Genomic DNA, 26417 nt, shown 5'->3' on the forward strand with positions numbered 1-26417 from the left:
TTGAAAGAGCAAGAGCCTAGTGCGCTGCCACTGAAGTGATGATGGAATTATAAATAAATTGTAAATCAATTAAAAAGAAGGGGTGAAGTATAAGTAAGAGAATGAAGATAAAATGTGGATAAAAAATGTTGATTTAAATTAGCTGCCAATCCTAGTAGCGTCACCACATACTAAAATGGATGTATAAATAAAGATGAATCAGCGCTAAATTCATAAATATCACATCTATGATGTGTCCAGCATATAATATAGTAGAAAAGATCAGATGGCATATAATGTCACATAAATATCATAACTATATTGATAGTGTTCCAAAAAAGTGATAAAAAATGTGGAGTAAGCGTGCTAAAAATGATGCAAATTATATATCAAACATCCATAATACTAAAATGACACATGTTATAGCATAAATAAATATAAAACAAATTAAGAGAAAGTGCTAGTGACAATAAAGTGTCAATGCATGTGTAAATCAATGCTAATCAGCAATATAAAGTGCGCCAGTGCAAATATAAATTATTAAGTAGCTTGTATATATCATACATACAGTATAAGTGACATGTAAAGTGCATAAAGTGATAGTGCTTAAATCAAAAAAAGTCCACTTTAAATATATAGTGCAAAAGATTCAAAAAGCCGCAGCTTTGTGAAGGTGATGTGAGTGACACAATATACACTCAATTCCAAGGTTCTCACTGATGTGGTCAAGATCCACAGTGAATCCGAGTGCTGGTAAAAATGGCCGCTCACCTTAAACAGAATGATTTCAAGCGTGGTATAGAGACTGCGTTTCCTGACAGGTCTCGATCAAAGACACCCAAGGGGACAGATGATGTGGTTAATCCGCTATGTCCCCTGACAAGCCTTGATCACACAGCAGAGGAAACTATATAAACTGGCCCAACAGATATTCACTCGTGGTTCTCCCTCCACAAGACATCCGTTGGAGATGGTCTACTTCAGTGCCTAATATCCAACATTAATCAGACTTGCCCAAACGGGCCGGACCTGATCTCCCCAGATCACAGCGCTTCCCTGGACCGTGCGCTCCACTCCTCCCAATGCCGATACCCCGCTCATCACAGATAACGGTCTTTCCATCCGAATGACCCGCAGTCTGTCCCCAATCCGTCCGATTCTCTCTCCCCCACTATCAGCCCTCAGCCCTGTGATATTTATGAATTTAGCATTGCTGTTCGCAACATCTGTCTGAAGCGGATCAAGCGTGGCCAGAACACCAGCCGCTTGGGCACCACATGCTTGACAAGGCATATGATGGCTCACCATGCAGTCCGTTGGCAACAGCACCTGAAAGAGCCACAAGATCAAAACAAGCATATGTCACCTTGCTCTTCATCTGGGATCTCTAACCCTAAACCTCATGTCTTCTCAAATACCTGCATTGAGAGGGATGATGGTATAGCAATGAGTGCCACAGAGACTTGCACCCAATCTGCTAACAGTACACCACCGCTTTATTTGAGCAGCAGGCAAATGTCCCTACCCCAGTTTCTGAACCGTAGAAAGAAATACTGTCCATCCACATGTTCAGCGTCTTAATGCTAGCTTGGCCAAATTACTAGCATTACAATTGTTTCCTTTTCATCTTGTAGACTCTGCTCCCTTTCACGAATTTGTGGAATGTGCTGTACCACAGTGGCAGGTTCCAAAAAGACATTTATTTTCCCGTAAGGCCATTCCGGCTCTCTACCATCATGTGGAAGGTGGTGTTTTGGCCTCGTTGGACAGAGCAGTCAGCAGGAAGGTGCACATTACTGCTGACTCTTTGTCCAGTAGGCATGGACAGGGGCGTTACATTTCCTTCATGGTGCACTGGGTAACCCTGCTGGCAGCTGAGAAGGATGCAGGACAGGGTTCAGTGTTGCAGCTTGTTTTGCCACCATGTCTCCAAAAAAGCTGGTGCTGGTTCTGCCACATCTTGCTACTCCACCATCTTCTCCGCCTCCTTTTCTTCTTTCTCCATGTCCTCTTCTGCTGAATTGTCCTCTGAAGCAGCAATGGTCCCTAAGTGTTCAAGGGGCTACACAAGCAGTCAGTGCTTTAGTTGGTCTTTCTAGGGGAAAGGAATCACACCAGGGCAGAGATTCTGTCAGCTCTGCAGGGGCAGGCTCAGAGATGGTTGACACCACGACAGCTTGAGCCAGGAATGGTTGTATGCGACAATGGCACCAGCATTCTCTCTGCCCTCCGTCAGGGACACTTGACACATGTTCCATGCTTGGCACATGTCCTGAATCTGGTGGTGCAGCGTTTCTTGACTAGATACCTGGGCTACCAATATCTCATCTGAGGCAGGCCAGAAAAGTCTGTGGCCATTTCCGGCATTCATATAATGCCAGTGCTTGCTTATCTGACATTCAATGGGAATTCAAGCTGCCACCAACCGCCTCATTTGTGACATGCCCACCAGGTGGAACTCAACATTGGCAATGCTGCAGCGGCTGCACACACAGCAGAGGGCCATCAATGAGTACCTGTTTTAGTATGGCACAAGGACAGGGACAGGGGAGCTTGGCTTTTTTTTGCCACACCAGTGACTTTTTATAAAGGAGCCATGCATCATCCTGTCACCATCTGAGGAGGCCACAAGGATGGTGAGCCGAGACGATGCATGCATCAGTGACACTATCCCTCTAGTCTACCTGCTGGAGCACACCTTGAGGCAGAATAGCGGGAGGAAGAGGGGGCCTTCCTTTCCTCACAAGGCCCCCTTTATGCAGATATCATGCCTGCAGGGACACAAAACACACAAGAGGAGGAGGAAGATTGTGGCAGCATGGATGTAGAGGATAGCATACAGCAGTCTTCAAGGGATGGTTGCCATTCCCCAGAAACTCCAGGAGTTGTACACGGTTGGGGAGAGGTTGCTCCTGACAATGTCATCCTTAGTGACCCAGAGGACTCAGAATCTCATGCCTCCTCAAACTTACATTGCATAGGCTCCCTGATTCTGCAAAGCCTGCGAAAGGATTCAAGTATTCATGCTATCAAGGAGAGGGATAATTACTGGTTGACAACCCTTCTTGATCCACGTTGCAAGGGTAAAGTTGCAGAGCTCATCCTGCCCTCACAGAGGAAGCAGAGGATGAAGCATCTTGAGGAGGCCTTGAAAGAAAATTTGTGTAACACCTTTCCAGACACTGGGAGGTTAACATTCTTTGGACGTGTTTCTGAGTCATCGTTCAGCCAAAGGTGGAAAGGTGGAGAAGGCAGCATCTCCAACATATAGTGCAGTATTATCTATGGGCAAGAGCAGACTTGGAGACTTTCCAGTTGAGCATCCACTGGGTTACTGGGTCTTGAGAATGGACCACTGGCCAGAACTTGCTCAATATGCAATGGGGTTACTTACCTGTCCTACTTCCAGCGTGCTTTCTTAATGGACTTCAGTGCTGCTGGATGTTTTGTGATTGACAAAAGAGTGCGTCTGTCCACAGACTCTGTTGACCAGCTGACTTTTATCAAAATGAACCAGTCCTGGTTCAACAAAAGCTATCAAGCCCCTGATGCTGATGTAACTGATTGAATTTGCTAGAGGTCTGCCATCCCTTGAAGACTGCATATGCTGTCTATATTATTCCTCAACCTTGATTCTGCTAGCTTCCAACCAACAATGTATTTGGTTTAGGTTACCACCAATACCCAAGGCCTACATTTTCTGCACCTGTATGACAGGTGCATACAATTTAAATTTCATATGTCATTTTTAACAGCAGGCCCTGTCCCTGTGCCAGCAAGAGTAACTGTGAGGAGTTACGATGTTCAGACACCACTAACAACCAAGGCCCAATTTTTCTGCACCTGTATGACAAGTACATGCAATTTCAAATTTGTATGGAATTTTTACCAGCAGAGCCCGTTCCTGCGCCCAGCAAGAGTAACTGCGAGGTGTTGCGGTGTTCAGGCACCACCAACAACCAAGACCCAATTTTTATGTACCTGTATGACAAGTACATGCGATTTCAAATTTGTATGTAATTTTTACCAGCAGGGCCCGTTCCTGTGCCCAGCAAGAGTAACTGCGAGGGGTTACGGTGTTCAGGCACCACCAACAACCAAGACCCAATTTTTCTGTATAACAAGTAAATGCGATTTGAAATTTGTATGTATAATTGTATATTACATTTTTTCCTTTAGAAATGTCAGCTTTGCTTCAGCAGGCTACATACATCGTACAGATGCGCTACTTTATTAGGGGACCTCCAGGCACGATATTTAAAGGAATTTTTCATTTTTATAGTTTCACTTTAAGCCTCATTAAAATCAGTAAATCACTGCTCCTTTAAAAAGAATTGTTTTTTAAAGAAAAATGTTTTGCTATGCTACATGTTGCCCAGGTCAGTAAACGGACCCCCATACACTTTTTGGGCAATAACTTGCATTTATATGACAAAACTGAAGAATGAATGTGCTTCCATTGTGGAGACACTAAGGTTGAGTAGCGTTAGGACTGCAAGATACACAGGGTGCCGTAGAGAGGCCTTGCAGCTTACACATGCGTTTGCAAATGTGTGTTAACCAAACCCCTGTTTTTAACCTACATTGTTAGACAGGTTTATTTTGTTTGTTAGCAGACTGGTGGGTGAGTATATCAAGCTAGGGGCCGCCTGTTTTCCACACACCTTTTTTAGTCCCCCTTTTTCTTCAGTTCTGTCATATACAGGGATGGAGACGCAGAACAATTCCTGCCGGTGTATCATTTAAAGTCCCAAAACTTCCCATATTTTATATGTTATTAGGGATGGAGATGCTGTGCTTTACAGGCTGGTGTCTCATTTAAAGTCCCAATTTGTCTTTACTACCTATACTAAAGGGATGGAGGTGTGTGCTTCCCAGATGATCATTTTCTAGTTTGCACCCCATGGCTATTGCACAGCCTTTAGTTCTTCAATACCAGTCATGGATGGGAGCAGGTTGGGGGAGGATTGGGCCATCTCCAAGCCCACCTGTTTCCCATCCATCCATCAGCATTCATGTGCTTCCATTGTGGAGACACTCAGGTTGAGTAGTGTTAGGACTGCAAGATACACAGGGTGCCGTGGAGAGACCTTGAAGCTTACACATGCATTTGAAAATGTGTGTCAACCAAACCCCTGTTTTTACCCTACATTGTTAGACAGGTTTATTTGATTTGTTAGCAGACTGGTGGGTGAATATATCAAGCTAGGGGCCGGCTGTTTTCCACACACCTTTTTTAGTCCCCCTTTTTCTTCAGTTTTTTCATATACAGGGATGGAGACGCAGAGCAATACCTGCCGGTATCTCATTTAAAGTCCCAAAACTGCCCAAATTTTATATAACTTGCATTTAAGCCTTCAAAATGAGGACTTTTGATTTTTGATTTTTTCAAGTCCCATAGACTTCAACCGAACAGGGGGGTTGTTCGGATCATCACTACTGTTCAAGTTGTTCTGGTGCGAACCAAATGGGGGGGGGGGGGGGGCTTTTGTAAGCAATGGTAGTGTTATTGAGAAATCAATAGGCTTATAGCACAAATGTAAAAATTGCTCTGGTCCATATGGAGATATACAGGTGTGAGAGCTGAAATTAATACATGTGCATCTCATAAGATTAGAGTATCATCAAGTTCATTTATTTAATTAATTTAATTCAAAGAGTGAAACTCATATATTTTATATAGATGCGTTACATACAGAGTGAAATATTTCAAGCATTTCTTTCTTTTTATTTAGCTAATTATGGCTTACAGCTAATGAAAACCCAAAATGTTGACTTACTGAAAAGTATGTCTATATGTACAGTATAGTTTGTAGAGTTGAGCGGACACCTGGATGTCCGTGTTCGGCGGGCTCAGACTTTTTCCGAACTTTACCCGGACACCGAACCCCATTGAAGTCAATGGGGACCCGAACTTTCAGGCACTAAAATGGCTCTAAAAAACCAATGGAAAGGGCTAGAGTGCTGCAAATGCCAGCAAAATGTATTTAAGAGCATGGCAAGTGCTCTTAAAAAAAAAAAAATTCCCCTTTAAATTTGTAATTTTTAAATAGCAGATTAGAACAGTAAAATATAGCTGAACGCTGCACACAACAGACTGATAAAAATATATTTTTTTCTCCCTCCTCCTCAGTGGGCTCAAGTGAGGGCAAAAAGATTGTTCACTGCACCACCCCCCACACAGCAAAATCAATGTAGATCGCTAACGGACGATTGTTCTGTCCTGTGTCTCCTATCTGACCCTGCCTAATCTCTCCAGCCTGTCCCTAAAATGCTCAAATATCTTTCCCTGCCTACACTCCGACCTGTCCCTGCATTCTTTTCGGGCACAATTTTTCCCTGTCTGTCCCTAATCAGCAGCAGCCAGCACGTATGATGTGTGCTCTCTCCCTACACTACAGCAGAATGACGCACCGCGCTGTGTCTCTCGAGCTTATAAAGACATGGGTTACATGCTTCAGATAGCCAATCACAGCTACTAATACATTAGTAGGCATGGCTGTGATGGCGCACACCAGTTAAACGCTTGTTGATTGGCTGTTGAAAGCCCGCCATTAAAAGCGCGCCATTACATACAAAACAGGAAATAAAATTACCGAACACGGATTTTAAACCCGAACATACAGTAAAGTTTTCGGGTCCGTGTCCGGGTAGCAAAAATCCAATTATCTGGTACGGACCCGAATAATACAGTCCGTGTTCGCTCAACACTAATAGTATGCACTCAAGACTTGGTTGGGGCTCCTTTTGCATTAATTACTGCATCAATGCAAGGTGGCATGGAGGTGCTTAGCCTGTGGCACTGTTGATGTGTCTTTGATAGTGGCTTTCAGCTCATCTGCATTGTTGGGCCTGGTGTCTCTCATCTTCCGCTTGACAATACCCCACAGATTCTCTATGGGGTTTAGGTCAGGCAAGTTTGCTGGCCAATCAAGCACAGTGATACCATGAACATGTCATGTGACCAGGTATTGATAATTTTGGAAGTGTGGGCAGGTGCCAAGTCCTGATGGAAAATGAAATCAGCATCTCCATAAAGCTGGATAGCAGAGGGAAGCATGAAGTGCTCTAGAATTTCCTAGGAGAGGGCTGCACTGACTGTGGACTTGATTAAACACACTGGACCCGGAGGGCTTTTCCTGGACGTGTGCCGCGCCGGACGCTCAGACCGAGAGCTCCGCCGGACCTGCTCTTCAATCCGGGAACATCAAAGTGGACAAAGCCAGGATCCACAATCCAGCAAGTTCCTCTGGCTGTGCACCCATTTCTGGTCTATGTGTACAGGGCACATCCAATACTATTAGTTTATTCACAGACAACATCATTTTGATATTGACGAAAGTAGACAAATCTCTTACCTCCTTACATTAAGCTCTACAACTATTCAACAAAATATCCTACTACAAAGTTAATGACTCAAAGTCTCACATATTGCCTATAGGGATCCCCTTGCCCACCAGACATAGATATGAGGCTTCCTTTCCTTACAAATAGTCGACAGCAGGCACCCAATATCTAGGAATTACGCTCACCTCAACCTCACGGGACCTGGTACAGGCTAACTATGCCCCCTTCCTAGACTCCCTCCGGACAAAACTTCAGAATATGGCAGACGTGGAATTGACGTGGTCGGGTAGACTAACGTCATTTAAAATGATGCTACTCCCTCAGCTGCTGTATCTTTTCCGGTCGCTACAGATTCCGGTCCCAGTCACTTTCTTTTAAAAGGCCAAATCCCTATTGAATCATTATCTCTGGAAGGGCAGAAGGGCACGGTGCGCCTTTAGCAAACTGCTTCCTAATAGGAAAGCGAGAGGGTCGGACATGTTTCGATCCAAGACTATTATTTTGCAGTGATCCTTGCACAAGCAAGAGCGTGGTTTCACCCTACATCTGTCAACCTGTGGGCTCATCTTGAATCTTTACAGATATTTGGGAATAACCTACTCAACTACCTCCTAGCGAGTCATTATCTTCCCCGTCCATTCCCCCCCATCCTCTCCTGCGATTTAGGCCACAATCACCACTTGGCAAAAACTCACGCATCATACCCATGCAACGGGCCCAACCATGTCCTTCCCTTTACGCATTCCCAGCTTATCCCTTATCATACCTGATCTCAACGTTAATGCTTGGACCCTTAAAGGTGTCTCTACCATAGAGGATCTCCTAGTGGGCCCTGCTGTTAAAACATTCTGCTCTTTACAGATTGAATTTAACATCCCGCCCCAGGACCAATATAAATACCTACAGATTTACCATTTCCTTCAAACGACAACTAACACTACTCTAACCCTCCCATGGCATATTTCTCAATTCTAAAAGGCACAGGTCCCTAGAGCTAAGGGTATTTCCTTGTTCTACAATACCTTTCAGGAAAAAACTACCTTTGTTAAAACCTCCCCCTACATCCAATGGGAAAGGGATCTCAGCATGCAATTCCAAACCTCGGAGTGACAAAAGGCATTGACCACAACATATGCGGCTACTAAATATGCGGGATTGTGGCAACTGACTCACAAACTTAATTTGCAATGGTACCTTACTCCCCAACGCATCGCAAAGTTCTCACCGCACTCATCTCCATTGTGCTGGAGGGGATTCGGGGGAAATTGGCACCCTCTTCCATATGCTGTTGAGCTACTGGAATGGCATTTCAACCATAATATGACATAGTAGGATCCTCCTTCTCTCTGACCCCTTCATTGGCACTCTGCTCCATGGGTATAGATAAAACACCTAGACACCTCCAAACGATACTCGTCCACATACTACTGGCGGCACGCTTGGTCCTCCTTAGACACTGGAAACAGCTTGACGCTCCTAAAGTTTGTGAAGCTGTCCAAACTATCAAAACACCTGCTATGTATGAACTTATGTTTGCCTTGTCTGTCAACAAATACCAGTCTGCCTATTTGGCCTGGGGAACCTTGGACTACTATATACCCTCCTAGTGTTTCTTCCTAATATTTCTGAGATATGAGATTCTGAGACTGTGACATCCATCCACCTTCCCCACCCCCAAGTTTTGTGTCCAACAGCACGCCTCAGGAAACTTCTACTTCCCTATTGGACAGATACAACTGACCGACCAGGCACACAATGTCTCTGCTATGTTGAATTGCGTCTACCTGACACGACACGTCCCTCTCTGGCCACATGTGAGAGATCAGGAAGGGCATGCGACAGGTTTCATAGAAACACTTGACTTTGTGCCTTTTTGAGTACAGTGTCCTTTTCCATTACATTTATGCTGTAACACTGTTATTTGTGCCTTTAACATTGCATTCTTGTTAAATGCATTTTATGCATTGTTCTGTTCACATGTTCTCTGTGTTTTAAAACCCCAATAAAAATTTATTGAAACTAAGAAAGTTCTATTTTTGGGAAAAAAAGGACATACATTTTATTTAGATACATTGTTGTATGACCGCGCAATTTTCAGTTGAAATAACATAATTAGTCTGGTCATTAAGGGGATAAAGCCTTCCGAGGCTGGAATGGTTAATGAAGATGTCAGCCATAGCTGAAGAGATAAAGGGATAAAGAGATAAAGGGATGCCCACTACCTGTCCACTACCACAAAGATGCAACAGTAACCTTCCATTGGGAGGAGTTCCTCAATGAAGTCCATCACAAGCATGCCCCAAGGACAAGCTGGGATGGGCAAATGTCTAGGAAAACCCAAAAGATTTCCCTACAGCTCTTGGTAAGAGTACAAATGATACAGGGAGAGACAAGGGATACACAGTCTTCTTTGACAAGGCTTGGTCACCAGAAGGTTCATGGTAAAAACTACTGCCATGCTACTTTTAGGAAAATCCCAATAACCCAGCAGCAAAATCCACCTACCCTCCTTCACTAGCATGTGAAACAGGTATAGGGATGAAAGTCTATGGACAAGTCTGCAAAGGCCTCTATTCCACATTACCTTAAAGCCTGACTTCAAAGCGTTAGTTCATCCAGTAGTGATATTTCTGTTAGTGACATTGTTAGAGAATTACAAACAAGCATGATATTATTATTCTAATAAAGTTACATTATTTTTTTTTAAAAAGATAAATCTGTCTGCAGCACAAACACTGAGATGTAAATGTAGAATTCATTGTCTGAAATCACTCTATAGCGTATATAAAGAGGATCCAGCCGACTGTATCATCATCACTGTCACCAACACTCATCACCTTCTATTTGCTGTGTCATGTTGCCGGATCCTGAGCTGTACAGACCCCTCCTCATTGCATGTCTTATATTGGGGTACGTTTTGTTATTATCTTGGGGTGTCATATCCCCAGCTCCATCCTCCTGTCACCCATCTACAGTACTGCTCTGTGTAATGCTCTTGTGTGTGGCACCTTGTAGATCAGAGATCCAGAGACCTTCCCTGGCCTGTCATCTGGATCTTGTTAGAGCCTTTGATGATTATGAATATGTGCAGGACGGAGACATCATTATTGGAGGGGTTTTCACTGTGAACCATTTTATGTCAGCGCTTCAGTACATAAAAAAATGTGTTAATACGGAGATGATATGTCTAAGGTAAGGAACAATGGAATTAGATGTACATTACACATCAGACAGAGGGAAGTGAGATGGGAACAGCTACTTCCACCAACGTCACACAATCTATGGACAAAACCTGTATGACATAATCATCTCATCTACACAAAAGGAGCTAAAAACATGAGGCTGAGAAACATGGGGAAGAACACTGTAAGGTAGGAGGGGAAAGGTTTTTTTGGCAATATATCTATAAAGGTTCTCATTTCTCCAGGTCATGGCATGGTAGAGATAGTCCTAGTTATTCACGTTCAACTGGACATGTTCTCTAATGATGAAAAAGTGGCTTCATCAGCTCTAACTAGTGCCAGGAACATTCCCCAGTATGTAGATCTACATGGATAGCCCAGTGTAGGTAAAATTCTTTGACTGCTCCTTTATTTTTCAACTCACTTAGTCCCCACTCAGGATCTTTCTTCCATAATTTAGGCCCTTTAAATGATGTCACATTCATAAATTATTCTTATTATTATACCCTGAAAGAAGGGCAATTAAAGACATATCTGGCAGTAGTTATTCTCCTTTAGCTAGATCTGTTCTATAATGTTTTCTTGCTTATCCAAGCAGCCTTCTGTCCTAATGAGCCAGCCTCAGCATATAGCCACACAGGTCAACCCAGTGAACATGGAATATGTCAAGGCAGATGTTGAAATATCCAATAAGACATTTTATGGTAAGACGGTGGAGGCACTGCCATTATCACTAGTGATGAGTCAAACTGCCAAAGGTTTACGGGGCTCAGTGACTCTGATGAGACATACTTCTTGGATGTTTTAGCAGATAGAGTAACAGCTCAGCTCTATAGGAAGCCCCTTGCAGAAAATAGCATAGTATCTGCTAAATCAAGTCACCCACACCATACAATTAAGGGTATCCCTGTCGGTCAATGTGTTAGATTGAGGAGAATTTGAAGGATTTTGTGCCAGAAGCTTACGCGATGTACAAGAGGTTTCAAGCTAGAGGGTATCCTAAATGGTTCACTAGATAGAGCCTATAACATGGAAAAAAAATCAACATGATCTTTGTATAATATAATAATTAGTATTCCAATTTAAAAGAGAAGTCCTTCATTGGTGCTCACATATAGTGTTGAATTCCTGCAGATTAAGAAAATTGTCTTGAAATATTTGCCTTTTTGTCCAATAATGTGACATGTGCATGTATCTTGGACAAAGGTATTAATGTTGTGGCCAAACGAGTGAAAACTTTGGGCAATTATTTATCACCTGGTCTTTTTCAGTCCTCTGTTTCCAGTACTCAATCCTTGACATGGTTACATTTTACAGAGAATTTCAAATGAGGTTCCTCTGACTGTCTGTGTTGCTCACATGTTTTGATGGGTCAGAACATATGCTCAAGCAATGGCAAAAAGGTTTTTTTAACTGTAATACAATGTATGTGGTCTATGTCATTACTTGTAGTATATGTTCTAAACAGTATGTCGGGAGAATCAATCGGAGATTAGGGATAGATTTCGTGAACATCTAAATGAGACCAAAAATAAAAAATCCACCAATGTTGCACGTCATTTCAATTCCCTACATAGTGGGGATTTGTCTTAAGTAAAAGTACAGGTTATAGAGAAAGTAAAAGCACCACGGGGGGGGGGGGGGGGGGCATTTTTCGTCTCTTTTGTACAAAAGAAGTTTTCTGCATATAAGAAATTCAAACTCGTCTACAAGATGGATTAAGTTACGAGTAGGATGTTACATATTGTTATGAATGATTATGTCTATAAAGTATTTCTCTCTTCCACTTTATCTCTTTTGACGGTTCTCTTCATTGATTTTTTTCAAAATATTTCTGTATAGATCGGTATTACATGTTTGGAATGCATGGTATTTTAGACATATACTGTATATATATGGGATTTATAGTCAACAAAAGTAATAATGAAAAAAGGGTATCTATCCCTAAAGAGATAGTGGAAAGTCCACATGGGGACAATGGGGGAAAATGGGACTGTGCGATACCAAAGAGTAATAGTAAAAAAGAAAATATAATGGAAAATGAAAAAAATTATATTCTAAAATAAGAATTTTATTGGTGCAAAAAGCAGTAAAATTCCACAATGAAGGACCATTGTTAGGTGAATAATAAAAACCAAGAAAAAATACAATTATACATGAATGACACGTTTCGTAGTTACGGGGTTACATAGTTAGTCAGGTTGAAAAAAGACACAAGTCCATCTGGCTCAACCAAGAAAAAAAAAAAAAAAACAGTAATGAAAACCCAACCATACAATCCCATATGAACAATCCTATACCTGCAGTTGATCCAGAGTAAGGCGAAAAAAACCCAGCCAAGCATGATCCAGTTTGCTACAGCAGGGGATAAAAAATCCTTCCTGATCCCCCGAGAGGCAATTGGATATTCCCTGGATCAACTTTACCTATAAATATTAGTACCCAGTTATATTATGTACACCTAGGAAAGAATCCAGGCCTTTTTTAAAGCAATCTAGTGAGCTGGCCAGAACCACCTCTGGAGGGAGTCTATTCCACATTTTCACAGCTCTTACAGTGAAAAACCTTTCGGTATTAGGAGACTAAATCTGTTTTCCTCTAGATGTAAAGAGTGCCCCTTGTCCTCAGTGATGACCTTAAATTGAACAACTCAACACCAAGTTCACTATATGGACTCCTTATGTATTTATACATGTTGATCATATCCAACCTAAAATCTTCCTCTGGGGGTAGATGTCCACTTGTCACAGATATCTACAACAAATATATCAAAAGAGGTAATAACTGTACAAATATCTAAATAATGACATCATTGATCTTCCAGACTGAACCTTGATCTGATCACAAGAAATCCCACTCTTTCTCTCAGCAAAGTCTCAAGTGTTCCCATGGGACTATGGGGTCAGAGACATAATAGGTGTGTTAGGTCATCAGAGACGGTCATATAACTAGTACTATACCTCTTATTACTCTTAGTTTGGATCTTACCAAGTTACCCGTATTATAAATGTATAGGAGACTGTACCGGTTCCGGCTTGCGTTCTACAGTTACGTTGCGTGCCGCGGTGCGTTCAAAGAACTGACGCGTTTCATCACTTCCTGTGACGTTATCAAAGGTAGCTACTATCAAACGTAATACACTATTAGGAGCCTTTTCTTTGCATAACCTGACCCCACATCCTGAGGAGTGAAACCAGGTGAGAAGGGACCTGACCTGCACCCCACCAGGAGAACGTAAAGGGGACCCCCATACTGGCCTGGAAGGCCTCCAAGCGATATAGGTCTTAGTGCTATACAGCAAATAAGACCCAATATTTCTGGTAAGTGATTTAATTCTACCACATGCCACTGGAAAAAGGAACCCATGCCACGAAAGTCACAAACTTTGAATATTGAGCACGAAGCACTTTGCACTTGATCACACCTTGAAAAGACTATTAATTTATTAATAATAATTACTAATATATTATTTATTTGATTCTGCTGGACTTTTTTACTCATTTATCATTGTGCATGGATTTATTTATTTGAACCTCACTTAATTACTGCACTTTATTGATGTCACATATTTATTTATTTATCCAATTTTTATTGAACCTTATTCATTTCATACATATTAATATAAATCAATTTATTTCATTATCTAATAACTATAATACGTTAGGGGCAAGCGCTGTATATAGCCTAGGCTATATATTTTTTTAAAGTGATTATACATTCAATGGCTCATTAACAAGCACATTAAGGTAGCCATGGAGAGGAAAGGAGGGAGCAATAGTAATTGAATCATTATGGTTTGTATATTTCAGTTTGAGCTATTGTTCCCTGTAAATATTGTTTTTCTACAACAAATGGTAAGCAAAAAGGAAAAAAGCAAGTGAAAAGAAGCCTAAAGCATTGTCTATAACGCCAGGCACCATTTTGAAGACCAAGCAGTAGCCGTTTTCCCTAAGACAAACTATTCACATGTAAAGAGCAGGATTCTTTCTAGAGTTTACAAAGATTTAAGAATCCACTCCACAACAGATCAACAGTATACCATTGTAATTTAAAGCTGGAAAATGCCAACAAGGTCATTGCTCTTGGGTCAGTGGTTCCATTCTGAGTTGCTGTGACAACTTCAATGATGGTGTTTATTAGAAAATTCCTCATAAAGCCATACCCCAAAGCAAAATGTTTAAAAATCCATAATCAATAAATAACAAAAAGCATTTTTTTATTTTTTTTTGTTGAGTTTTTATTGATGTGGAAACACATTATATTGCAAGCTGCAACAACTTAACCGAGGTCAAGTCTTTACTAACAGGTGTGTACAGAGAATAAATCCACGTCCAAGCTAAAATAATATTTGAAATTTTAAGTAAAAAATAAAATATAAAGAAAAACATTTATTTAAAAACTTTGCATTCATAATATGTTTATATTTTTTTTACCAATGCATTTTAGCCATGGTTCTTATAACTTCTTTTGTACATTTTTATCTCCTTAGACCTAATCCTCTTTATTACAAATATTTTCTGACTATCCGTTTTGCCATCAATGAAATTAATGAAGATCCAACAATTTTGCCAAATATGACTCTGGGATATCATATGTATGATTCATGTAATGACAATAGGAAAGCTGTGAAAAGCATCTTACAGATCTTATCTGGACCAGGACAGACAGTGCCCAATTATTCCTGTAGGAATCACAAGAAGTTAGCTGGTTTTATTGGGGATCAAAGTTCTATAACCACAGTGAGCATAGCACATATACTGGCCCTGTATAGATACACTCAGGTATGGAAATTATATTTCTAACTCTTATTTTATTATCATTGATTAAAACTGGCATTTTACTATAAGGAAATGTTTTTCTACCAAAAGGAAAACCTGGGGGAAAACGTAGTAGAATAACCGGATGGCAAGATTTGAGCGAAGAGATGGCTTTCTAGTGTTATTAAAAAATAATTTATGTCACTGAGTTTTGTGGAGCCATTATGTCACCAGGACTTTCGTGAAGCCATTATGTTGCCAAAAAACCGACAGGAGAGATGCTGAGGAGGTATAAGTTGTTAGGGTACCAAGGGCTGGTATCCTCTAGAGCTGACGTGACCAGATGTGTAGATCTGCACTGAGAACAGCAGACTCCAAACTAAGTAAATGAAGGTGATTTGTTAATGAAACAGCACAAGTGACAAGTTGTCATGATCAGAAGTCAGACTCAGAGATCAATAGCTAAAGCAGTAGAGAGGTTCCCACCAACCAGCTGGATAATTGAAGATGCAGGTCACCCTGGCCAATGACAAAGGGTCACCTGAGGAGCAGAGTCTAAGCACCAACCAGTATTTGGCGAAGGGGGGGATTTTTTCTTTTGCATACGAAAATAAAGTGAGTAGGTGCTGCCACCGTCCCTGTGTGATTATGGGGGGTTTTTTGGTGCCTCAAACCAAGTAATTGGGACTTAAAGGGCAAGTGGATAAGGTATAACGAAGTATATACAAAAATGGTAATGAGAAAAAGAAATAAAAATAAAACAATAATTTATTAACAACAGATGTTACTCCATATTATTGTTGAATAATGTATAGGTGAACAATGTGCTTGGGGGGAGACCCAAGTGTGAAAGAAGTAAAAAAGAGGTTGATTCAACAAGGAATCAGTGACAATGGTGAAAATGGTGACATATCGTAAGGATCTTTTGGCACTGATTCCTTGTTGAATCAACCTCTTTTTTACTTCTTTCACACTTGGGTCTCCCCCCAAGCACATTGTTCACCTATACGTTATTCAACAATAATATGGAATAACATCTGTTGTTAATAAATTATTGTTTTATTTTTATTTCTTTTTCTCATTACCATTTTTGTATATACTTCGTTATACCTTATCCACTTGCCCGTAAAGTCCCAATTACTTGGTTTGAGGCACCAAAAACCCCCCATCAACACCAACCAGTATTTATCAGATCTCATAATGGTGGAGATGGATTTTTCTGCGTGCTACTACCAAGTCAGGATCGACCCACCAGGAGGTGAGCAACCTGAGGTCCAGTAACAGATATAACAGGTAGGACTCAAGTAGAAGCAGTAATCAGTAAAGAAGCCAAAGGTCATTAAAAAGTGGTTGCAGTTTGGGATCAATTGGAAGTGTAGTCTAGAAACAAGACAAAAGTTGGTAACGAGTGAGATATTGGTTGCAAAGAGAACAACATCCTAGCAAAGAGGAAGTGCAAAGGTTCAAAAGGAGAAGGGGGTGTCCCCTAGTGCTGCACATTTGAGGAATTCTAAGAAAGTGAGTGGAGTGAAAACCCCAGCCTAGAATCTGACCAGGCCACTCTTCCATCAAGTTTCTCTCCACCCTCGGCAACTTAGTCATGGGGATAGAGATCACATGCCTGTGGGGAGTATATAAGCATCATTGGTAGTCACTCAAGTCATCTTTGAGTGACTACTGATGATGCTTATATACTCCCCACATGCATGTGATCTCTATCCCCATGACTCCAGGGGGCTCTGCTGCAGCAAAGCGAAACGTGTTGGAGGCGTGACCCATTTAGAGTCCAGGCTGAGGTTGCCTCTCCACTCACCTTCTTAGAATTCCTTGGATGTGCGGCACTAGAGGACACCCCTTCTCCTTTTGAACCACTACAGGGGTCAGGACAGGCTCCATCCCCTGCTGGAACTCCTAGCAGCAGTCGCAGAGGCACCTGTTTGTATATCTCCCATGTTACGAGCCTAAATGGAACACATCCAGAGCTAACTGGTCACAGGAAGTGCTAAGGCAAGGCTAAAATAGTAAGTTCATGGGAGCAAAGTGTTTAAGGTTCAAGAGAAACAAGGTTCAAGGCATGATTGTTCAAGGAATTGTCCAAGGAGCTGTCCAACATCTCGAGTGGCACTGTAAGAAAATACGTCACCAGACAAAGCAGAGGTCGCAGAGTCAGACCCAGGTCCCGACATGTGTAAACTTACAGCACCAATCATTACAAAAATCCATATACAGTATCTCACAAAAGTGAGTACACCTCTCACATTTTTGTAAATATTTTATTAAATTTTTTAATGTGACAACACTGAAGAAATGACACTGCTACAATGTAAAGTAGTGAGTGTATGGCTTTTATACCAGTGTAAATTTGCTGTCATCTCAAAATAACTCAACACACAGCCATTAATGTCTAAACCGCTGGCAACAAAAGCGAGTAAACCCCTAGGTCAAAATGTCCAAATTGGGCCCAATTAGCCATTTTCCCTCCCCGGTGTCATGTGACTCGTTAGTGTTACAAGGTCTCAGTTGTGAATGGGGAGCAGGTGTGTTCAATTTGGTGTTATCGCTCTCAACTTTCTCATACTGGTTACTGGAAGTTCTTATGGCAAAGAACTCTCTGAGGATCTGAAAAAAGAGAATTGTTGCTCTACATAAAGATGGCCTAGGCAATGAGAAGATTGCCAAGATGCTGAAACTGAGCTGCAGCACAGTGGCCAAGACCATACAGCAATTTAACAGGACAGGTTCCACTCAGAACAGGCCTCGCCATGGTCGACCAAAGAGGTTGAGAGCAAGTGCTCAGTGTCATATCCAGAGGTTGTCTTTGGGAAATAGACGTATAAGTGCTGCAGAGGTTAAAGGGGTGGGGGGTCAGCCTGCCACTGCTCAGACTATACGCCGCACACAGCATCAAACTGATCTGTCTAGATGTCGTTCCAGAAAGAAGCCTCTTCTAAAGATGATGCACAAGAAAGCCCGCAAACAGTTTGCTGAAGACAAGCAGACTAAGGAAATGGATTACTGAAACCATGTCCTATGGTCTGATGAGACCAAGATAAACATATTTGGTTCAGATGGTGTCAAGCGTGTTTGGCGGCAACCAGGTGAGGAGTACAAACACAAGTGTGTCTTGCCTACAGTCAAGCATGGTGGTGGGAGTGTCATGGTCTGGGGCTGCATGAGTGCTGCCGGCACTGGGAAGCTACAGTTCATTGAGGGACCATGAATGGCAATATATACTGTGAGATACTGAAACAGAGCATGATCCTCTCCCTTCAGAGAATGGGCCGCAGGGTAGTTTTCCAAAATAATAAGGACCCCAAACACATCCCCAAGACAACCACTGGCTTGCCGGGTAAAGATGATGGACTAGCCAAGCATGTCTCTAGACCTAAACCCTATTGAGCATCTGTGGGGAATCTTCAAATGGAAGGTGGAGGAGCGCAAAGTCTCTAACATCCATCAGCCCTGTGATGTCATCATGGAGGAGTGGAAGAGGTACCTCAGTGGAAACCAGTGAAGCTCTGGTGAACTCCATTCCCAAGAAGGTTAGGGCAGTGCTAAAAAATAATGGTGGCCACACAAAATATTGACACTTTGGGCCAAATTTGAACATTTTAACTTAGGGATGTACTCACTTTTGTTGCCAGCAGTGTAGACATTAATGACTGTTTGTTGAGTTATTTTGAGGGGACGCTGTAGCAAAGTGTCATTTCTTCAGTGTTTTCACATGAAAAGATAGAAATATATGTACATTACAAAAAAGGGGGTACTTCCCTCACCTGTAACTGGTCACTGCAGCAAGGAGCATTAGAAAGGCAACGCATATGAAAAAAACAATGCATATGGAAAAAACAAAGACATTTCCAAGCTCAACTTACCGACCATCCTGCAACCAACCAAATTGACCTGTCTAGTTTTTATATATATAGAACTGACAGAAGCCGGTAAATACATGTCAAATACATATAGGATCCATTCACACGTCTGTAAAATTTAGCGGAACGTTTACAGACCCATTGATTTTCAGTGCCAGTCTGAAAAATTAGGCATTCTCAGGATAAAGAAGTAAGTGTCGGCTAGTACAGGTCCCAAAAATTAGCCAACAGGCGTTCACCTGACAGCAAAGAACTTTGTATTCTGTGGCTGGAGGTACATTAGGCATTCACAGGACACAGAAGTAAGTGTCGGCAATTATAGGCTCCAAAATTTAGCCCACAGGCGTTCACCTGACAGCAAAGAACTTTGTATTCTGTGGCTGGAGGTACACTAGGCAATCACAGGATACAGAAGTAAGTGTCGGCCAGTGCAGGCCTCAAACATTAGCCCACAGGCATTCACCTGACAGCAAAGAACTTGGTTTTCTGTGGCTGGAGGTACATTAGGCATTCACAGGATAAATTAGCGTCGGCCATTACAGGCCCCAAAAATTAACCCACATGGGTTCATCTGACAGCAAAGAACTTTGTATTTTGTGGCTTGAGGTACATTAGGCATACACAGGATACAGAAGTAAGTGTCGGCCAGTACAGGCCCCAAAAATTAGCCCACAGGCAGTTCACGTGACAGCAAAGAACTTGGTTTTCTGTGGCTGGAGGTACATTAGGCATTCACAGGATAAATAAGTGTCAGCCAGTACAGGCCCCAAAAATTAGCCAATAGGCGTTCACCTGACAGCAAAGAACTTTGTATTTTGTGGCTGGAGGTACATTAGGCATTCACAGGATACAGAAGTAAGTGTCGGCCATTACAGGCCCCAAAAATTACCCCACAGGCGTTAACATGACAGGAAGAACTTTGTATTCTGTAGCTGGAGGTTGCTGTGTGGAGCAGAAACAGACTGTATAGTGACACAAGTCGCTAGCTAATAGGTCCACAAAAGACTTTTGTCAGTTTAGGGAGAGGTTGCTGTGTGGAACAGGGACAGACTGTAGCAATTAGGCATTCAACGAACATAAAAGGTATTTTATGCCGCTGTATTTACCTAAGACAGGGACCATGAATTGTTATGGGTGGTGGCGGATATTTGTGGCCTGTCATGAGGAATTTGAATCAAACATGGTCTACTGGTCACATGTGTTGAATTCCTGCGAATTCCATGCCTCATTAATTTTTGTGAGGTAGTCAACACTGTCGTGAGCTAGGTGAGTGAGCTTATCGGTCACGATCCCCCCTGCTGCGCTGAACGTCCTTTCGGACAGGACACTGGATGAGGGGCAAGCCAACAGTTCCATTGCAAATTGTGCAAGCTCTGGCCAGAGGTCAAGCCTGCCCACCCAGTAGTCCAGGGGTTCATCACTTCTCAGAGCGTCCACATTGGCCGAACACCTGTCGGACACCTTTTTTTTTTACGCTCCAACATATGAGCCACAGAAGCCTGCCTTTTTCCAGAAAAATGTGACGGCGCCATCATGGAAGGTGGAATGTTGGACAACTGTGAGGAGACAGGATAAGGAGAAGGGGGAGGAAAAGGAGAAGAGGCTGGACGGTGAGAGCATGGAGTGGGGCTTTGTGGGTTCTGACAGTTTTGCTCCCACTGGGCTTGGTGATGGGATTTCAGGTGCCTTCTTAAGGCGGTTGTCCCTAGGTGAGTGTTGGGCTTATTGCGCGATCCGGGTCAGGAAGTGACGCAACTACGTTGTACGCGTTTCGTCAAAGACGTCTTCAGCATCCGGATCTTCCGTGGATAGCATTGCATTCCGGAATACAACACACTATTGCCGGCCTTTTGTTTGGTCTCTGAGCAAGACACACAATTCACGCTGATTATATTCTACTGCAATGTGAGTACCCCTTTTTTTATGCGTTTAAACTAAACTTACCATACGGAATTACGCTATATGTTCCCCCCTTATTTATCCTATACACTACACCACCGGAGTATTACCCACCAACAAGCGGAGGACTGGAGAACAGCAGGGTCCCTTCCCTCTCCCCCCATACAGAGGAACACGGAAGTAGATGACCTTTAGGAACTTACAGTTTCCTGCTGTTGCTTGCAGTAAAATATACCCTGCCCAATACCCCTGTGTGGGGTTGGGCACTCTGGTGAGTGCAATCTATTTCACCAATCACTTTGAGCACCTATCCTAGTGCACGAAGATTGGGTGCCAGCACCACTAGAAGATCAAGCACTCCATTATATGAACTTTATTTGTTATGTTGCATCTTTTATGCGTTTAAATGAATTTGAGATACACTTTTGATTAAGGAGTGGGGTGCACTTATTTATCTGCACTAATTTTTCTGCTGCTTTGATATTTTGGGAACATATTTCCCACACACTTATCACTGGGCACTTTATTAGTGTATACATTTGCCAGTTATACACTACGCACGTATTTGGATTCACCATTCACCTAGCACTTTCGTGCTTATATGCATAGATCACCTTTATAATAAATACAGTATTTAAAATGTAATATCTTTAGATTTTTTTCATATACCGGTATCTATTTTTATTTATTCATTCACATTGTGTCGCCTAACGGAGTTATCAATTATTATACGTGTTTTTATATATATATATATATATATATATATATATATATATATATATATAATTTTTTATTGGTTTCATATTTTATCCATTGCACGTCACTATATCACTTCTATATCACCAGTCACCTTATATTTATATGTATTGTGGTTATTAACAATTTGAAAATTTGAGAGATATTGTAGAGCGGATTTGACCAGATGTGTAATTTCCAAATAGAACACCAGACTCAAAACTACACATCTATCATTATAAACATCCAAATAGACCAATATACAAAAGCCCAGTGAACTTCTATGGAAGTGAAAGTAACTAAAGCAAAAAAGAGCAACCCTATCTAAAGACATATCCTACCTACACACTAAATGTATATCTATACAATAACACACACACATAATTATACAAACCTGAATAGCAATGAGGTGCAGTTAGCCTGTGTTTCTTTGGTAAGTGTTCTTAAGCACATAGTATTTTTTTTGTTTCTTCTGCCTTATGCTGCTGAACATGCTCCAACAATCTATACATAGAGGGTTACACTTTGAACACTTTTTGTTCTGAACATTTAACAATCCCTAGGAGCCTGGTCTTGGTGTTGTGAGCTGGGAAGGTGCTAAAAATTTGGCACATTGTGTGCAACATGGCATTCTCTTCTTGACTGAGGCTCTAGGAGGATTTGGGTGTAAGCTGTCTTGAGCTCTCCTGGGCTTGCATCCTAGGTGGATGTGTGAGTAAACTCTATTGAGCTCTCCTTGCCTTAGAACAGGGATCCTTAAACTATGGCCCTCCAGCTGTTGCAGAACTACACATCCCATGAGGCATTGTAAGACTCTGACATTCACAGACAAGACTAGGCATGATGGGAATTGTAGTTCCTGAACAACTGGAGGGCCATAGTTTGAAGAACCCTGCCTTAGACCCTAGGAGGATGTGTGAATGAATGAGCTGTCTTGAGGTCTCCTGGGCTTACACCCTATGAGTATGTGGCTATTAGTTGTCTGGTGTGGTCCTGTAAGGTTCTGGCACTCCCAGTGCCTCCTATCACATCATTTCCGGATGCTTTCCATCTACCTAGATAGATGAAGCACATATAGGTGTGTTTCCCTTTAAGAGTGCTGACATCATCACTGAGCGCCGGACTGAACAGCTATTTAAATCACCAGCTCTCACTCACATGTGTTCGTTCAACCGTCATGGTTGGAGCGTCCTGATCTCTGAGTTCAGCATGTCAAATCTACACGTTCCTGTATCTCGCTACCTGAACCTCTGTTTTCGGATCCTGTGTCTCGCCACCCGATCACCCCTGGCATGCTGTTTTCAACTTCACCCTTCTCACGACTACCCTGCTTTGTGCCTTGATGCTAACCTGTCTTGAAGCTCTCATGCTTGCAAGCATACCTCGCTGTCGGAACCACGCTGCGCTGATCCCTGTATCCCGCTACCGGATCATCCGCTCTTGTCGAACCTCTCCTCTGCTACATTGCTACTAGTGATAAGTACCCCACAGGGGAAACCTCAATAACCTTCATACTAAAGCTTACACTGTCTAGCTCTGCATACTAAGGACTGTTACTACATCTGCACTATCTAGATTGCTAGCTCTTGAGCCTACTATCATCTGCTCTTGCACTGGGTTAGTCTCTCCTGTATGTCATCTGCTATCCTATCATCTACTACCATACATGATTGCTAACCTATCTGCATCCCACCTGTTACTATCTCATTTCTCAAGAACATTCCTCTCAAGTGTCTGTCACCTATCGTCTCTAATCAACCTGTCTCTTCAGCCTATCACCTCTATACTACTATATACATAGATCACTCCAGGAACTTCTTATTGAGTGTGTGTATTTACTTGCTGAATTGAGATCATCCACACATGATGAGTCTTTGGGAGTTGGGATTGGTGTCTCAGCGTTTCTCTACATGACTACTGAAGTGGAATATTTCTGCAGCTGTAAATCCACATCATACATAAAACGCAGGAGCGCTACAGGTCCTAGGCTTAGACCCCAGAAGGATGTGTAAGTGAGCTATCTGGAACTCTCCTGGGCTTAGACCCTAGGAGGATGTGTGAGTGAACTGTATGGAGCTGTCCTGGGCTTGCACCCTAGGAGGATATATGTGTGAATTTTCTGGAGTTCTCCTAGTCTAACACTCTAAGATAGTGGTTTGCAAACTGTGGCCCTTTGCTTGCCTTTAACCGATGCCTGGTGCACTATTCCTCCCACTAATGCAAGGCACTATTCTGCCACTGACATCAACAATGGGGCACCATTTCTCCCCCTGACACCAACAATGGGGCACTATGCCTGTCAATGATACCAACAATGGGGCACTATTTCACCCAATGATACAAACGATGAAGCACTATTCCTCCCCCTAATCCAAAATGTAGTGATGTGTACTCCCACTGATGCCAGGAAAATTTCCACTCCAATTGGCCTAGTTCAGTCCTCCTAAACTCTGAAGAACAACAAAACAGCCCTTTGTTTAGAAAGTTTGGGGCCCCCCTGCTCTAGGAGGATGTTTGAATGAGCTGTCTGGAGCTCTCCTCGGCTTACACTGCTCCCTTGGGCTTAAGTCCTAGGAGGATGTGTGAATGAGTTGTCTGGAACTCGCCAGGGCTTAGATCCTAGGAGGATATGTGAATGAGTTGTCTTAAGCTTTCATGGACTTGCAACTCAGAAGGATGTGTATGTAAGTTGTTTGAAGCATGTAGTTTGAATCTCCTCCACCCAAAAAATACCCCCCCCCCCTCCCAGCACACATCTACTTTCCTCTGAAATTTCATATCCTAGAACAAATCCCCCCTGATTCCCTCTCTGAGCCCCCCAATCCTCCCTCTTAGCCTAAATCCTCCCACCCAGCACAAGCCCCTCTCCCTCCCTCCTAGTGCAAATCTCCACTCCCTAAATCCCCTCTCTTAGTACAAATCCCACCCATCCCCCTTCCTAACACAGATCCTCACCCAACTAAATCCCCCCTCTTAGCATAAACTACCCCCCAATACCCCCCACCCCCCCTTCTAGATTAAATCACCCTCTCCCTCTAAATACCCTCCTTAGCCCAATCCCCCTCCCCCCTCCAATTACCTGTCTCAGTGCAAATATGTACCTAACTCGAACTTACAGGTGGGGAATCACAGTCAGGAGGAGGTTTTCTGGGGTGTGCTCTCCCCACTCCTGTCAGAACAGCAATCCCCCATAGTCCATACAGAAGATGATACCGATCGCTCTCAGATTGGATGCTCCCCCCCCCATCTTCAGTATCTGATCACTTTGTCACAGCAGGAAATGTTAATAGGAGGTTTGTACAGTCCATGGAAAGTCCATTCTGGGAGCAATCCCATGTCATCTGCTGTTTGGAGGATTGCAGTTCTGACAGGAGTGGGGAGAGCACAACTCAGCACAACCCCCTCTACAGTATATCCGACCCCAGTGGAGAGAGCACAGTGTAAGATTCTGGTACCTTTGGCACCCTTATTGCCCATTTTTCGTTGCATATTGCGTCCCACCTTTTCAGTTAGGTGGAACGCATATACCTTTAAGCCGCATGACATCATCACTGAGCGCCGCTCTGAGCGGCTATTTCAATCGCCGGCTTTCTCTCACAGGTTGTTCGTTCAAACCGCATGCTTAACAGCCTTGTCTTATGCTGCCGGAGCCTCCAGCTATTCTCTTTACCTGGAACAGACCGGAACCTCGCTACTGATCCCGTATCTCGCTACCGGATCACTCCCTTACTACCGGATCCTTCTACTTACTAACCTCACTAGTGATAAGTACCCCACAGGGGATTCCTTCATAACAAACTTACACTATCTACTTCTGCACATTAAGGACTGTTACTATCTATGCATTACTAATCCTATCATCTGCACTGTTACATAGATTGCTAGCTCTTGAGTCTACTACCATCTATCCTTGCACTGGGTTAGTCTCTCCTGTATATGTCATCTGCTGTCCTTACCACCTGTTACTATACATGATTACTAACCTATCTGCATTCTACCTATTACCATCTACCACTCTCCTGAACATTAATATCAAGTGCTTATCATTGCTATCACTGCTCACGCCTGTCCCTTCAGCACATCACCTCTATACTGTCATATACATCCTATCACTCCAGGAACATCTTATTGAGTGTATGTATATTTGTATGCTGAAGCAGGCGGGTCCACAGTGATGAGTCTGGAGAGTTGGATCTGGTAATTCAACACATCTCTACATGACTACTGAGTGGAGATTCTGCAGCTGCAAATCCAGCTCACTATAACAAAAACGCAGGAGCGTTACACACAGGGGCCCGGAGACAGCAGACGGCAGCGGGATAGGAGGAGCGGCAGCCTATAGAGGAACTGGTCCCCTCCATCTTCCTGCTACAGCCACTGAATGGGAGGGGCCACTGGAGGGGATTGGTTCCAGGTTGCAATCACGACCCCTGCGACCCCTGTTGTTAGGTGAACCTGTTAATTGCACTAGAGTTTATATGCAGCTCTTGTTATTTTAGGTAACCATGTCCCCTCTGGTCCGGGATTCTATAGCTAGTTTTAGCTCAGGGCTCAGTAACCATCATATCAAAAACAAACAAAAAATTTCCAGCACACTTACCAGCTAGCCTGCAAACAAACCAAATTTACCTTGTCTATCAATTCAG

General features: G+C 42.7%; 1 protein-coding gene across 1 annotated transcript in view; it reads right to left on the reverse strand.

Annotated features, from left to right (window-relative positions):
• Positions 1 to 26417, reverse strand: part of LOC309550301 (vomeronasal type-2 receptor 26-like) — a gene marked incomplete at both ends in the record, with an annotated part of 117672 nt that overhangs the window by 90273 nt on the left and 982 nt on the right. The window lies entirely within an intron of this gene.

Source organism: Pelophylax lessonae (assembly GCF_965119305.1).
Source record: "Pelophylax lessonae genome assembly, chromosome: 3".
Lineage (NCBI taxonomy): Eukaryota > Metazoa > Chordata > Amphibia > Anura > Ranidae > Pelophylax > Pelophylax lessonae.